General features: G+C 46.9%; 1 pseudogene; it reads right to left on the minus strand.

Moving 5' to 3' along the window:
* LOC129355230 (sodium channel protein type 4 subunit alpha-like) overlaps positions 1–15488 on the minus strand; it is a 112111-nt pseudogene that overhangs the window by 52431 nt on the left and 44192 nt on the right.

Raw genomic sequence — 15488 nt, forward strand, 5'->3', positions numbered from 1 at the left:
GTGAAGGAGGCCCCTCAGCAGGGGCCACTAACACCCAACACACACACACCCAACACACACACACACACACACACACACACACACACACACACACACACACACACACACACACACACACACACCGTCTGCTGCAGTGGAGACACCAAGCTTCAAACACTTCCAGTCTAAAAGTGGACCAGAACCACAGAACCTGACCCGTCACCTTGATGGTGGGACTCTGAAGGAGACCAGAAGTTTTAGGAGACGAAGGAGACAGAGGAAACGAAGGAGACAGAAAAGCTGAAATCATTGATTGTCGGTTGATGAAATCAAAGCTTGTAATAAAATCCAGCAGTTCCAGTTTTTGCTGCTTAGGATATTTTAGTTGAACATTTTAAAATTCATCTTTCCTTTCATACCAAACACAGATTCTTATTTTTGTTCTTCAGAAACATTTTTATATTTTATAAACGTTGAGCCGCAACAGTTTGTCTCATTTCTATATTATTTATATTTTTCTATTATTCGTTGATTCACTGAACAAATTGTATAAACTTTGTTCTCGTGTTTTGAAGTTACATCAAAACACACACACACACACACACACACACACACGCAAACACACACACACACACGCAAACACACACAAACACACACACACGCAAACACACACACACACAAACACACACACACACACGCAAACACACACACACACACGCAAACACACACACACACACACACACACACACAAACACACACACGCAAACACACACACGCAAACACACACACACAAACACAAACACACCAACACAAACACACACGCAACACACACACACAAACACACACAAACACACACACACACACACACACACACACACCTATACAGGTAAACTCCCCCAGGAGGAGAAACCTGCATCGCCATAGCAACCGGCGCTGGTTGCCGTGGGAGACGGTTGTGTTTTCCCCGAGGTTCCTCCCAGAATGGGGGCTGACCTCTGACCTCTGCTCTTCATCATGAGGAAGGTAATCCGGTTAGACGGACAGCGGAGTTCATCAGCGCCGTAATCTGATTCCAGCTGCTTTAACCTGCTAATCCAATTCCAAACGTCCTAATCCAATCCCGGTCTAACCTCCTGAACGGCTGGAGCAGCGGCTCGGTCTCCCTGTGTCGGTTCTGTTTGATCCGGTTCCCCTGAGCCCGGTTCAGGTTAGCTTCTGGTAATCTGACCCAAATAATCTAATCTGGACAAAGTCAGAATAAAACTGCAGATCAGATCAGTTCCACTAAACAATCGGATTATTAATCACGTTGGCAGCATCAGAACCGTCCAGAACCACCTGGAGGTTCTGCTGGGTTCATGTATTGGACCCGGTGCTGCTTTGCTTCAGGGAACTTTGTCAGAATAGAACCGCTCAGTCCAGGAGAACAGACCCGGTTTCAGAACCTCCGAGTTCTGCGTTCAAACCGGACCCGGCTCCAGGAGGAGCAGCAGAACCAGGAACAGCAGAACCAGGAGGAGCAGAACCAGGAGCAGCAGAACCAGGAGCAGCAGAACCAGGAGCAGCAGAACCAGGAGCAGCAGAACCAGGAGCAGCAGAACCAGGAGCAGCAGAACCAGGAGGAGCAGAACCAGGAGCAGCAGAACCAGGAGCAGCGACTACAGAATGTTTGGACCTCATCATTATTATTCTGGTAACTTTCACATCGAGCCAAATATTGAAATGAAGTTTTGACGATGAGAGTGAAACATGGAGCCCGTTGCCCGCGGCGCCAGGCCGGCTGGGACCGGCCCTGGCAGCACCAGCGCATCGGGTCATGCAGTGATAACTGTTTTACTCTGTGGGAACAGGAGAGCCGTCCACTACAACACATTTACGGTCCAGAGAGTCGGTTTCCCTCAGCGCTGCGCTGGGAGCCGCTGAATGTCGACTCCTCCGCAGCTTGTTACCGAGCGCCGCCACCAAGCCGCTGCCAAACCGCCGTCAAACCGCCGCCAAGCTGCCCTCCTGTCTTCAGCAGCAGGGTGGGGAGGGGGGAGGTTGTGGCTACAGGAATAGAGCCTGAGGGGGCGGAGGCGGCCGAGGGGCCCGGCGGGAACGCAGGCGTGGGCCGCTGGATCGATACGGAGAGAAACTCTGTCCACCTCTGGGGCACAAAACCTCATCCAGACAAATTAATACCTGCAAGATAAAACTAACTTGTAAGTAACTTTTATGTTTACAAGAGTTTCTTAAAGTTAATAACAGCTAAATATTGTTGTTCTTAAAAAGCAGCAGCTCAACTTATAAAACTGCAAAATGTTGTAAATAAAATGTTCATAAAATGTTATCATATTAAATATGACTGAATAGAAATTTTACTTCCACATTTAGCGCCTGGATGTGCATTCCCACCAGATGTTTGCTAACTGCTGCTGGCTAGTCTGAAGGAATGGTTGCCATGGAGATGAAGTGATGCAAGAATCAAAGCAAGACTCCAAGTTTGTTTTTGATGAGAGAAAAACGTTATGATGGAAAGTTTTCTAAAATCGACTATAGAATTATTCGATCAATAACTAGTTTTATAAATGACTGACCTCAGATTAAACCTACATGTTGCTGAAAAGTTTCTTACCAATTATTCCAAGTGAACTAAGACATTTGCAAAACAAACTATATTTGGTAATATTCTGTGTTTTTGCAGTGCAGCTGCTGATCTTCTGATGTTTCAGAAACCAGTTGGATTCTGACAGAATCCAAACAAACCGGGTCCTACTGGGTCAGAGGTCACCGACCGACCAAACTCACAACTGCAAGGTGAGTTCTGGACTCAACTTTTCATCCAATCAGAGTCAACTCTGCCTTGTTGCTAGGCAGAAGAAAATGACTGAACCTTTGTGGATCTTTCCCCACAGGAGCAGCAGAACTTCTCTGGTGTCGGATCAGAACCAGAGCATTTCCCGCCTCGCTCTCCGTTGGTTCCATCGATCGGATCCGGTGTCAACACCGTTAATTCATTCTGTGTCAATAAAGCTGTTTGTGGGTCAATATTCCTGCACTTCCTCCTCCATCATGCAGCTCATCATGGCTGTTTGGTTCTGACCCGATTCCAGAGCCAACAGACCCCAGACACACCTGGGGTCATTCAACAAAAACACACCAGAACCAGAACCAGAACCAGAACTGCACAGAAAAATGACTGAGACACCTCAGTCAAGGTCAAAGGTCATGATCCAACCATCAGAGAGACTCCATGAACCAGAACCACTGCTGGCCCGGAAGAACACCAAGGCGGGCCTTCATGGAGAATCTGAGTCCAGTTTCATCTGGAGTGGAACTAACAGAACCCAACAAAACATGGTGGTAGCAGCATGATGCTGAGGGCCTGCTATGGGTGTAACTGATCCATTCTTCACGTTTTTCATGATTTGTAGAAATTCAAAACAATCACAGAAACGGCGAGTTCATGCAATGCCAACTCCCACCAGCAGGTGGCAGCGTCTCCAACTTCTACGTCCAAAATCAGAGTCAATAATGATGAATCAACCGGAGCCGTGAGGCGGAGCGGCATCATGAGGAGGAGCAGCATCAGGAGGCAGAGCGGCATCATGAGGAGGAGCAGCATCATGAGGAGGAGCAGCAGCATGAGGAGGAGCGGCATCATGAGGAGGAGCAGCATCATGAGGAGGAGCAGCATCATGAGGAGGAGGAGCATCATGAGGAGGAGCAGCATCATGAGGAGGAGCATCATCATGAGGAGGAGCATCATCATGAGGAGGAGCAGCATCAGGAGGCAGAGCGGCATCATGAGGAGGAGCAGCATCATGAGGAGGAGCAGCATCAGGAGGAGGAGCAGCATCAGGAGGCAGAGCGGCATCATGAGACGGAGCGGCACCAGGAGCGGCATCAGGAGGAGGAGCAGCATCAGGAGGAGGAGCATCATGAGCAGCATCAGGAGGAGGAGCAGCATCATGAGCAGCATCAAGGATGAAATGAGACTTTCATCCATGGATAAAACGATGAATTATTGTTTCTGCTCCCAGCGAACGTTCAGGACGAATCTGAATCGACATGTCGGCCATCTTGGCGTGGGCTGCAGCAGAAGGTCGGACTGTCCAACAGCCTTCTCCCTCAGCGTTCCCGCTCTGAGCCGAAGAGAGAGAGGAGGATTGTGGGTAATGTGTTCTCATTAACACCGTGTGACAGCAGCGTTCTCCGTTCTGCTGCGACCCGGTTCTCCCTCTGGGATCGATAAAGTTCATCTCCAGCGTGGGCCGATCCGGGCGCCGCCTGCGCCGCGTTCCCGGCAACATGTGATGAAGATGAAGATGGAGAGGAAGATTTACAGCAGGACTCGGAGGCCAGACAAAACCGGGACAGAAACAGTTTGACCCAGAGACGACATGAAACCTGAAGCTTCAGAAAGTTTAGTGGAGGAAGACAGAGAGGAAATGAAGAGCCAGGTCTGGACGAACGGACCTGAGTCCAGGCAGCCATTTTACTAAATCAATGTTGCCTTCAGTTATAAAAATGTTTTAAGTACCAAACATGACTGAAAAGAAATTTGACATTGAAATTGGGTCTCTGTCCCTTTAAGCTCCTGCTCTTTCTGAAACTGCGCCTCCAGGAAGTCGTCCCAAAATGGCTCCTCTATTAATCCTTTAACAACCTTTTCACCTGTGTTTGCTCTGAGCAGCAGCTCAGCAGTTCCACCAGCGGTTTGCTAATTGCTGCTGGCTAGTCTGAAGGCTGAGTGGGGGCGGAGCTGCGCCTCGAAGGCGGGGCTAGGTCCACCCAGACATTGTAACAGCGACTGACAGAAAAGAATCAAAGCAACACTCAAGGGTAAAACATTAAAACATGATGGAAATATAAAATAAAGTTGGTTTTAAATGACGCTGTCACTTTAAAAAACATCAAATAAGTTTGGTGACCAGCCTGTAGCTAAAAATCCTTCATGCTAACCACCAAATGTTACAATGTAAAAACAAAACCCATCACATCAACATCAGTCCAAGATCAGAGAAACTTCCAGCCTCAGTTAGAGGTCAAAGGTCATGACTTGATGTCAACAGGGCTGCATCATGAGACCCAAGCCCCTCCCACCATCAGCCCCGCACGGCGGTGGAGGGGTGTTGATGTGGGCTGGAAATGGAGCGCGCCCAGCAGAGAGAAGCAGCTCCACTTAGAGCAGCGATACTGAAACCAGGCGGCTTATCGATCCGTGTTGCTTTCAGCGTAATGTTTCATCCATTTAGATCAGAGTCAGAGTGTGTGTGTGTGTGTGTGTGTGTGTGTGTGTGTGCGCGTGCGTGCGTGTGTGTGGGCGGTCAGCCTGCAGGTGCATCGACACGCCGAACCCAGACAGACAGCAGCAGCAAACTGATTTAATGAAACACGAAGCGTTTGGAGCATCAACATGGCAACCAGCGGCCGGCTAATGGAATGATGGATTCGGCTGCGTGACGCGGCGTGTTCCTGGAAAACCTGCCCGTCCGCCGGCCGGCCGTCTCCTCACGCCGCGGCGGCCATCTTTCTTCCTGACTGCTGCGATGACAGCGGAGTCTTTCTGAGAACAAGCCGGGTCAACGATGATTGAAGACGCAGCTTCCCACCTTCCTCTGCTGCTGGGCGCCAGCAAGGCAGAAACAGAAACAACAGATTTTCCAGCAGAACCAGTCAGCGGATCGGACCCGGTCCGAACCCGGTCCGAACCCGGTCCGAACCCGGTCCGAACCCGGTCCGATCGCAGCGGCCTGGACGAGTTCAGGGACGACAGAATGAACAGAACAGGTCAGACGTCCTGCAGCCAATCATCTAAAGTTTTGCAAAAACACAAGGAAGGAGCAAATGACAACATGCAGAACCAGAACCAAAACCAGAACCAGAACCAGAACCAGAACCAAAGTGTTTCCAGTTCAGTTTTACCAAATTAAATCATTCCTCTGCCACTAGCTAGCCTTTGACAGGGTCAAAGGTTAAGCTAGCGGCTCGTTTCCTCCAATCAGGCGGCCCAACTCTACAGAGCAGATATGCTCAGTGATTTCTCAGAGAGCTCCCCCTGGTGTTGGGGTCAGGCGCTGCTTCGTCTCTTGTTCAGAGATCTTTGGACTGGGCTGAACTTTTCCAGTTTTCCTGTTGGGAATTTGTTTCGTTTCCAGGAATGTTAAACTCTGAGGGGAACCGTGTTCATGAATCAGTCTCATCAGGTCCAAACCGGACATGACTCCGGCCCTGTGGCCGCCGTCGGCTCCTCCTATCACTTCCTGTCAGCTCTCAACAACTTCCTGACGGTGACCTCAGAGGTCACATGTTACACGGCGACATCACGCCGCTAACGAGCTTCCCAACGAGGCAGGCTGTCGCTCCGCGTCAGCAGGACGTTTGCTGCTCTGCAGACGATTTATAGGTCACCTCTTCCTCTGGAAGAGCAGGAGAACCTCCGGTTCTGGCTCCGGTTCTGATTACGGTTCTGGCTCTGCGGAGTCTCCATGCTGTCCAGGTGCATGCTGGGTGTTCACCAGGTACTCCAGCTGCAGGATGTTTAGTTTTTCAATCCAGACGTTCCTTCACTGAACATTAAATCTCCATGGTAACCAGAAAAGGTCAAAACCACTTCAGAATTAAAACAGTAAAAATAATAAAAAGTCTAAAGAAGCTGCTGCAGATGGTAACGCTTCAGAATCTGCAGCGACAAAAACACCAGACCCTCCACTCAAACCGAACCTGCAGCTGATCAACCTGATCAACCTGATCAACTGCAGCTGATCAACCTGATCAACCTGCAGCTGATCAACCTGATCAACCTGCAGCTGATCAACCTGATCAACCTGATCAACCTGATCAACCTGCAGCTGATCAACCTGATCAACCTACAGCTGATCAACCTGATCAACCTGCAGCTGATCAACCTGATCAACCTGATCAACCTGATCAACCTGATCAACCTGCAGCTGATCAACCTGATCAACCTGATCAACCTACAGCTGATCAACCTGATCAACCTACAGCTGATCAACCTGATCAACCTGATCAACCTACAGCTGATCAACCTGATCAACCTGCAGCTCAGCCTGCGTCGCCCGCCGGCTCGGCCAATCAGCATCTCTCATGAGAACAAGGCGGCGGTGCAGAGCACCGTCATGGCTGCTGATTCCTCCAGCGGTTTGACTCCGATCGGATCGGATCGGTCCGACCTGACAGAACAAACGCCCACAGGACTCATCGCTCTGACTTAAAGCTGAGTCACAGACAGGGTCAAAGGTTAAACACAGTCATCAGGACACCGATGAAGGTCAGCAGACCCAGTGCTCGTCATCAGATGGAGAGAAAACTTCAGTAAGTTCTGCTCTAATTTATCCGTCTCTCCTTTTCTTCTTCTTGGGTCGAAATAAATACGTTAAGAGTTTCTTCCTTCAGATCAGTCCTGATACTTCCTGTGAAGCAGGAGTCCTCTAACGGACCAGAACCGGACCAGGATGAAACCAGGAGGAGAGCAGGAAGTGCGTTCTCCTGGCTCTCGCTGCTGATTTATTGCTGGTATTACGGAACATTTTCCCAGCAGCTACATATTAACGGATCCTCCAACAAATTAGGACGACGGCAGCAGAACGGAAACCCTGGAGGCCGGCGGCACATCCGGCGCTCCAGAGGTCACGGCTCCAGAATCCACTAAACGTTACTCAGCGTCTCTGAGCAGCACAAACCGTAAAGTCAGGATGAAACCGGATCCACGGGAACCCGGACCGGGATCCACGGGAACCCGGACCGGGATCCACGGGAACCCGGACCGGGATCCACGGGAACCCGGACCGGGATCCACGGGAACCCGGACCGGGATCCACGGGAACCCGGACCGGGATCCACGGAACCCGGACCGGGATCCACGGGAACCCGGACCGGGATCCACGGGAACCCGGACCGGGATCCACGGAACCCGGACCGGACAGATTCTGATCTGCAGGTCTGGGAGTTCAACGTGATTCTAGAGAAAAAATATGAGAAGTGTGATGAGATGCGGAGCATTTTTGATAATTAATGTTCTGAAACTTCTTGGAATGAATCAATAAATGGTTCATTTAACTCCAAACCTTCAGTTTGACCCATTTTATAAAAGAGTCCTAGAAACAGAACCTCTATAGAAACATTGAACCGAACCATCCATCCATCTGGACCTGAACCGGTTCCGACAGGCGGCTTGGACTCACCCTGCGTCGCTGCTGTTTCCACAGATTAAGGCATCCTTGGCTCCTTCCACTTTGTAGAAATTATCTGGAAGAGAAGAAGATCAGAGCTGAGAACTGTTTCCTGTTCATAAGAACTGCTTCCTGTTCATAAACTGTTTCCTGTTCATAAGAACTGCTTCCTGTTCATAAGAACTGTTTCCTGTTCATAAGAACTGTTTTCCTGTTCATAAGAACTGCTTCCTGTTCATAAGAACTGCTTCCTGTTCATAAGAACTGTTTCCTGTTCATAAGAACTGCTTCCTGTTCATAAGAACTGTTTTCTGTTCATAAGAACTGCTTCCTGTTCATAAGAACTGTTTCCTGTTCATAAGAACTGCTTCCTGTTCATAAGAACTGCTTCCTGTTCATAAGAACTGTTTTCTGTTCATAAGAACTGCTTCCTGTTCATAAGAACTGTTTTCTGTTCATAAGAACTGCTTCCTGTTCATAAGAACTGTTTCCTGTTCATAAGAACTGTTTCCTGTTCATAAGAACTGCTTCCTGTTCATAAGAACTGCTTCCTGTTCATAAGAACTGTTTCCTGTTCATAAGAACTGCTTCCTGTTCATAAGAACTGTTTTCTGTTCATAAGAACTGCTTCCTCTTCATAAGAACTGCTTCCTGTTCATAAGAACTGTTTCCTGTTCATAAGAACTGTTTCCTGTTCATAAGAACTGTTTCCTGTTCATAAGAACTGCTTCCTCTTCATAAGAACTGCTTCCTGTTCATAAGAACTGCTTCCTGTTCATAAGAACTGCTTCTCGTTCATAAGAACTGCTTCCTGTTCATAAGAACTGTTTCCTGTTCATAAGAACTGCTTCCTCTTCATAAGAACTGTTTCCTGTTCATAAGAACTGTTTCCTGTTCGTAAGAACTGTTTCCTCTTCATAAGAACTGTTTCCTGTTTATAAGAACTGTTTCCTGTTCATAAGAACTGTTTCCTGTTCATAAGAACTGTTTCCTGTTTATAAGAACTGTTTCCTGTTCGTAAGAACTGTTTCCTGTTCGTAAGAACTGTTTCCTGTTTTATGCAAATAAGCTTCTGCTGGCCACGCCCCCTCCCAGTGTTTTTCTGGTTATACAAGTGAAAATGGCAGCAACAGTCAGTTATATAACTGATCATCTGTTTCAGAGCCAGAAGTGGCGCCCCCTGCAGTTTCAGGTAGGTTTCAGCTGGTGGTTTAGAAAACGGCTTCTTCTCCAGACACAAACTAAACGATCCTGAGAGTTTTACTGACTGCAGAAGCAGCAGAAACAAAGACAGGATTCTAGGAACCGACTCAATAAACGAGTTTATGTTCACATTTCAATCTGCAGGAAGTGGAAACCTGCTGCAAGCAACAGGAAGACCTGCAGCGTCAGGATGTTTCACACCTGGAAACGATTCACAGCTTCACTGGAAAACTGTCTCTTACATCCATACGTTTCTAAGCAAAGTTGTTTTCCTGACGTGTCCTGCAGACGGGGCGTGAGGCCGTCTGGGCCCGGTTACCGGCGGATCAATACGCTCATCAGACCGGCTGTTTGGAGCGGCCCATAAAGCCTGAACCATTACAGCAAACACGCTTTGTTAAACATTCATCCAACACTTAGACCCGACCACAGGCCATCTCCCACTGCATCAATACGCTTTAATGTCTGCTGGACCGGCACCAGGGCGGCCCAAACCCACAACCTGACGCTTTACTGGTCGCAAACAAAACCGGTTTGGCTCAGACTGGTTCACATTCAGGGAGTTCAGGAAACTGTTGGGATTGAATAATCTGAGGCTGATTGGGAATGAAATGACAGATTAGGAGCAGGTGAAGCGGATCCGCTCTGCGGTCCGACGCCTGATTCTTCTTCTTCCCTCGGCCGTTTCTGTGGCTGCCATACTGAACGGCTCTCCGTGTTTCAGCTTCTTCTGGGACGTTAATCTGTCCTGTCGTGTTTCCAGCTCCTCTCTCCATGAGTTACATCCAATCTGACAGAACAGTGACAACAGAATTTAAAAAAGTCCAGCAGCCACCGCAGCAGAACCGCTCCAGTTTGCTCTGGAGGAGATCTGATGGTCTCTGACGAGTATTGATCATCTGGACACGAAACGTGTTTTAAATTAGACTCTAAATTGGATCTTTAGTCTTTTGTTGTCACAAAAATAATTTACTCCCTTTTATTTAGTTAAATCCAGTTAAAAATACCAAAGCTAGCAGATGCTCAAATGTATTTCAGTAACAAATTATTTAGTGCAAAAACATCTTGAGTTATGAAACAGTTTTATTATTTACAGCTCAGCTTGGTTTTGGGATCAATAAAGTTTAATTTTTTAAATTAAACTGCTGGCCTCAGTTTAGCTCTGTGAGCCATAGCTTAGCTAAACTGAGCTAGCCTTAGCCTAGGTTAGCTAAACTGAGATAGCCTTACCCTAGGTTAGCAGGCTTAGCTAAACTGAGCTATCCTTACCCTAGGTTAGCATGCTTAGCTAAACTGAGCTAGCTTTACCCTAGGTTAGCATGCTTAGCTAAATTGAGATAGCCTTACCCTAGGTTAGCATGCTTAGCTAAACTGAGCTAGCTTTACCCTAGGTTAGCATGCTTAGCTAAATTGAGATAGCCTTACCCTAGGTTAGCATGCTTAGCTAAACTGAGCTATCCTTACCCTAGGTTAGCATGCTTAGGTAAACTGAGCTAGCTTTACCCTAGGTTAGCATGCTTAGCTAAATTGAGATAGCCTTAGCCTAGGTTAGCATGCTTAGCTAAACTGAGCTAGCCTTAGCCTAGGTTAGCATAAGGCAAGCTAGCCTCATCCAGGTTTACCTTTATCAGATGGAAAATCATTTATAAATGACTTAAAAGTCAAATATAGCAACGTATAAAGACACATTTAATGTTTCCTTTAAAACATGAACTGTGTTTTATTCATCTTGACTTTTTGAGAATCTTATTGCTTCTGTTGGTTTTCCATGTATTTGACGTTGAATTGCTGATATTTGATTTTGTTTTACATAATGAGTTTCAGCTGAGCGTCACTTTCTGATCAGATTTTATTGAGTTCAGAGGAAACAAACTGCAGCTTGTTGTTCAGCAGTTAAAGAGTCCGTTAACAGAAACAGAGAATTTAAGCTAATTAAAGACAGTGAACTATATATTCTGTGTGAATGCTGAACGGACGGCGGCTGAAACAAAGGAAACGTTGGAGTCTCTCTGCGGCTCCCAGGGAGAACAAAGCCGTGTTTGCCTCCACTTAATGGCATCACCTGATGTTCAGCTCATGTTCTTCGTCACCAGATGAATGCATATTAGCACTCGCTCTGACATTTAATAAAAAGATTCATTTTTCCCAAGAGACCACCATCTGGGAAGATTTCACTGAGCTGCAGAAATGTAGAAAATTGTCTCAACGGGACGCCTGAAGGAGAGCGCCTAATTTCATTCCTCTTTAAAAACTCAAGAGCAGCAAATTATCCTGTCAGGGATGAATAAACCTCTGTCCTCCGCCGCAGCGTTTTCATCAGCACAAGATAAATTTACAGAGAAAATCTGCCGCTTTGACACGCACAGCAGGAAGAGTTATGGTCCGAAGTGAATTATCCGGCGGTTTGTTCATCAGCAGGAAGGGACCAGTCAAAGCACCGGCGGTCCAGGTGGTTCTGCCTCATCCATCAGAGCACAACGTCCAGAACCAATCGGATCATGAGTTTATCAGAACCGATCACCTGGTAAGACACAACCCGCCCTGTAACCCGACCCACCTGCTGACTCAGCACAACCAAAGCCTGATGGGAAACGTTGGGAGAAAACGCGTTACATTGATCGGCAGATTGAGGGCTGATCAGCGCAGAGGACCGGACCGGATCGGACCGGACCGGACCGGACCGGGCTGGGCCAGGCAGGGTTGCGCCACCCCGCGCCTCTCCGGTTTCACAGCAGCTTTTAGGGGTCGATACGGCAACCCGCAGGGGACAATTATTTGTTGTGATGGATGCAGAGGTAAACTGGGAGCGAACATTTAGAAGGTGCATTAGTGAGGAGAAGCGTGTCCTGACATCCACCTTTACTGTAAACTTCATCTGGATTCACTCAACACAACATGAACTTTTTACCCTGGAGGCTGCCGGTTCAATTCCCTGATTCACCGTCATCACAGGGAACAGGAAGTTGAGGCTCAACTTCCTGTTTCCATCACAGGGAACAGGAAGCTGAGGCTCAACTTCCTGTTTCCATCACAGGGAACAGGAAGCTGAGGCTCAACTTCCTGTTTCCATCACTGGGAACAGGAAGCTGAGGCTCAACTTCCTGTTTCCATCACAGGGAACAGGAAGCTGAGGCTCAACTTCCTGTTTCCATCACAGGGAACAGGAAGCTGAGGCTCAACTTCCTGTTTCCATCACTGGGAACAGGAAGTTGAGGCAGTTTGCTGCTCTGCAGCTTCAGGTGAGTCAGTTTACAAGTCGTTTACTGGAACAAATTTAGTTTGTCATTTTTACTTTCACTACGACTCAAAACGTTCAGCACTTGACGATAATCTAGCGGTCAGCAGCTTCCGGCCGATCTGACCGTCGTCTGGGGACAAATGAAGGAGGCGGCCATGTTTTCCAGGCCAGATCTGGAGAAAAGGAGCGAACAGGAAACGACTCAGAGAGCAGGAGCCCTCACAGGAATCAATGTCCCAACACAGAAACCATCAGCTCCATCTCAGATTCAGGCCTCAGTCTGCAGGTCAAATGTCACACTCGCAGGAGAAACAATATGGCGCCATGTAAAGCAGCAAAAGCCTTTGAAACTGAGACGTTTATCTAGAAAAGTCGAGTTTGGAGACCAAACTGAAAAGAACAGCAAATGAAAACTCAAACCAACCGTTCAGCTCGGTGGAGGAGGAGTCATGATGTGGGCTCGTTTCACAGTCCCCAGAACCAGGAGCCTTGTAGTCAAAGGTAACTTAAAATGTAAAGAATTAAGCTGTTTCAATGGCCTAGTCAAAGTCCAAACATGCCATGTGGTTTGATTGTTCCTGGGAAGCCAGATTCAGTCCATCTTTAAACGTCATGAGGTCAAAATAAACAGCGATGAGTTTTGACCTAATAATGAGAGAAATTAATGAATAAAGTGATTTATTGACTGATGGAAAGTCTCTGCTTGACTCATTAAAGTCTTTGTGTCGAGTCTGAAGTGGAATAAAGGGACTGACTGTGGAGAGTCTGTGGAAATATTCAGTCTTTGTTTGGTGTTTACCTGAACGTCTGACCTGATGCTAGCAGCAGCAGCTGGGCCTTTCATTTGAAAACATCCAGCCTGATAAATGAGCTGCAGATCAGAGACTCATAAACAACACAAGACAAAGAGATTCATTTTTATTATTCTGTTTCTGGAACCGTTTTCACTGAAATGTTCTGGGAATCTCAGCAGGAGAATCTCAGTAACAGAAACGATGAACAGAAAATGAACGACAGTAACTGTTCAGTTCAATGACCTAAATGCAGCTTAAACTTTATTTCAAACACTATTTAATTATTATTTTGGGGATTTTTTTAATAGATTCAGCCAATAAATGGTGACAGCTGCTTTTATGAAAAGCTATGTTAAGAATAATTTAGCTGAAGTGAAATAAGAGAGGAAGAGCTAAGCTAAGCTAAGGTAAACTAAGCTAAGCTATGTTTAGCTAAGATAATATAACATGAACAAAGCCAAGTAAGTGTAAGCTAAGTTAAGCAAAAAGCTTCGCTATGATAAAAAGGCTAAACGAATTAAAGAAATGCTAAGCTAGGCTAACTAGGTGTGATCAACAGAGCCAATGCTAGTGATGTTTAGGTATGCTAAGCTAATGTTAAATAAGCTGGAATACACTGAGTGAAAACAATAGCTAAAATAAGAAATGTTGTGCTGAAAAGAGCTTAACTGGGAATGAGAAGTAAATAAAATACACTCGGCTAAAGCTAAGCTAACAACTGGGCTAAAATACATCAATCTAAGGTTGTGTCCAAACTCAGGGTTCCATCCGTAAAACGATCCGTAATGATATTAAAAGTGACAAAGACCAACTTAACCGCTGAGCTGTTAGCTTCCCCTCAGCCTGCAATGCATCCTGGGATACGCTGCGCTCTGAGCATCACACCGGACCCGAAACATGGAGGAGATTTACAGCCGTCGTCACGTCGGCCTGTCAGCGACGCAGCCGCTGAATTTTTATAGCTTTATGGTTTTATCAACTCGGAGGGAAATTAATGTGTTTAAGACTCAATTCACAGAATTTGTTTTCCAACGTAAAAGTGAAATTTTATTTTTGTGCCACAATGTTGGGAACAAAGAGGTTCTGATGTAAAACTGATTATTCCTTGAATTTAGGAGCCTTTGATGCCTGGTGTGGAGATTAGAGTGTAAAAAACTCCTAAAATACAGAAAATAACTATTCAAGTAAAAAACCTTCATAAAGCCTGGAGAATAAAAAATAAAGATAATTGTTTTAAAAGGTAAATGAAGCTGTGAATGGATGAATAATAAAAATAAAAATTATGAATCAGGAGAATTAATCTGTCCATAAAACCAACAGTCTGTGATCCACATGATGGAGAACCTGCAGACTGTGTGTGTGTGTGTGTGTGTGTGTGTGTGTGTGTGTGTGTGTGTGTGTGTGTGTGTGTGTGTGTGTGTGTGTGTGTGTGTGTGTCCAACAGGAAGTTCTGACCCCACCATCCCGACTCACCTTCGTCTTCGATGAAGTCCTTGATGGAGGCCCAGGTCTTGTTATTGCAGAAGAAGGAGGTGTTGGCCGGCAGGCTGCCGTTGATGCAGTGCTCCGTGCTGCGGACGCATTTCTGTCGCAGGTTTCCCATGAACAGCTGCAGGCCGATGAGGGCGAAGACGCTCAGGCAGAAAACGGTGAGGATCATGACGTCAGCGAGTTTCTTCACCGACTGGATCAGAGCGCCGACGATGGTCTTCAGGCCTGAGGAGCGCCGCGGGGCCAGTTAATACTTTATAGCCGCTTCTAAACCACAACGTCACACAGCAGGACAAGATGGCCGCCCTCTGATGCATGTTGAAACACAAACTCAGTCACACGCTGGAGGATGAATTTGATCCAACAGGGAAGGTTTGAGTTTTTCCCTCCTGACAGTCTGATGGACTCGGTCCTATTGGGTCCAAAGCTTCAACAGCTGTCCATTTCTGCTGCTAGTGCTAGGCTAGCATGTTAGCTTTGGTTGTATTTACCCAGAATGCCCCGCATTATAGTCCACTTCCTGCTTTTGGAGCAGTCTCTGGTCCATTTGGCGTTCACATTAAACCAAATCAAAGTTCACTTCAACCAAACCCAGGCTGAGGTCAGAGG

This window comes from Poeciliopsis prolifica, unplaced genomic scaffold (assembly GCF_027474105.1).
Source record: "Poeciliopsis prolifica strain line A6 unplaced genomic scaffold, Auburn_PproV2 SCAFFOLD127, whole genome shotgun sequence".
Classification (NCBI taxonomy): Eukaryota; Metazoa; Chordata; class Actinopteri; order Cyprinodontiformes; family Poeciliidae; genus Poeciliopsis; species Poeciliopsis prolifica.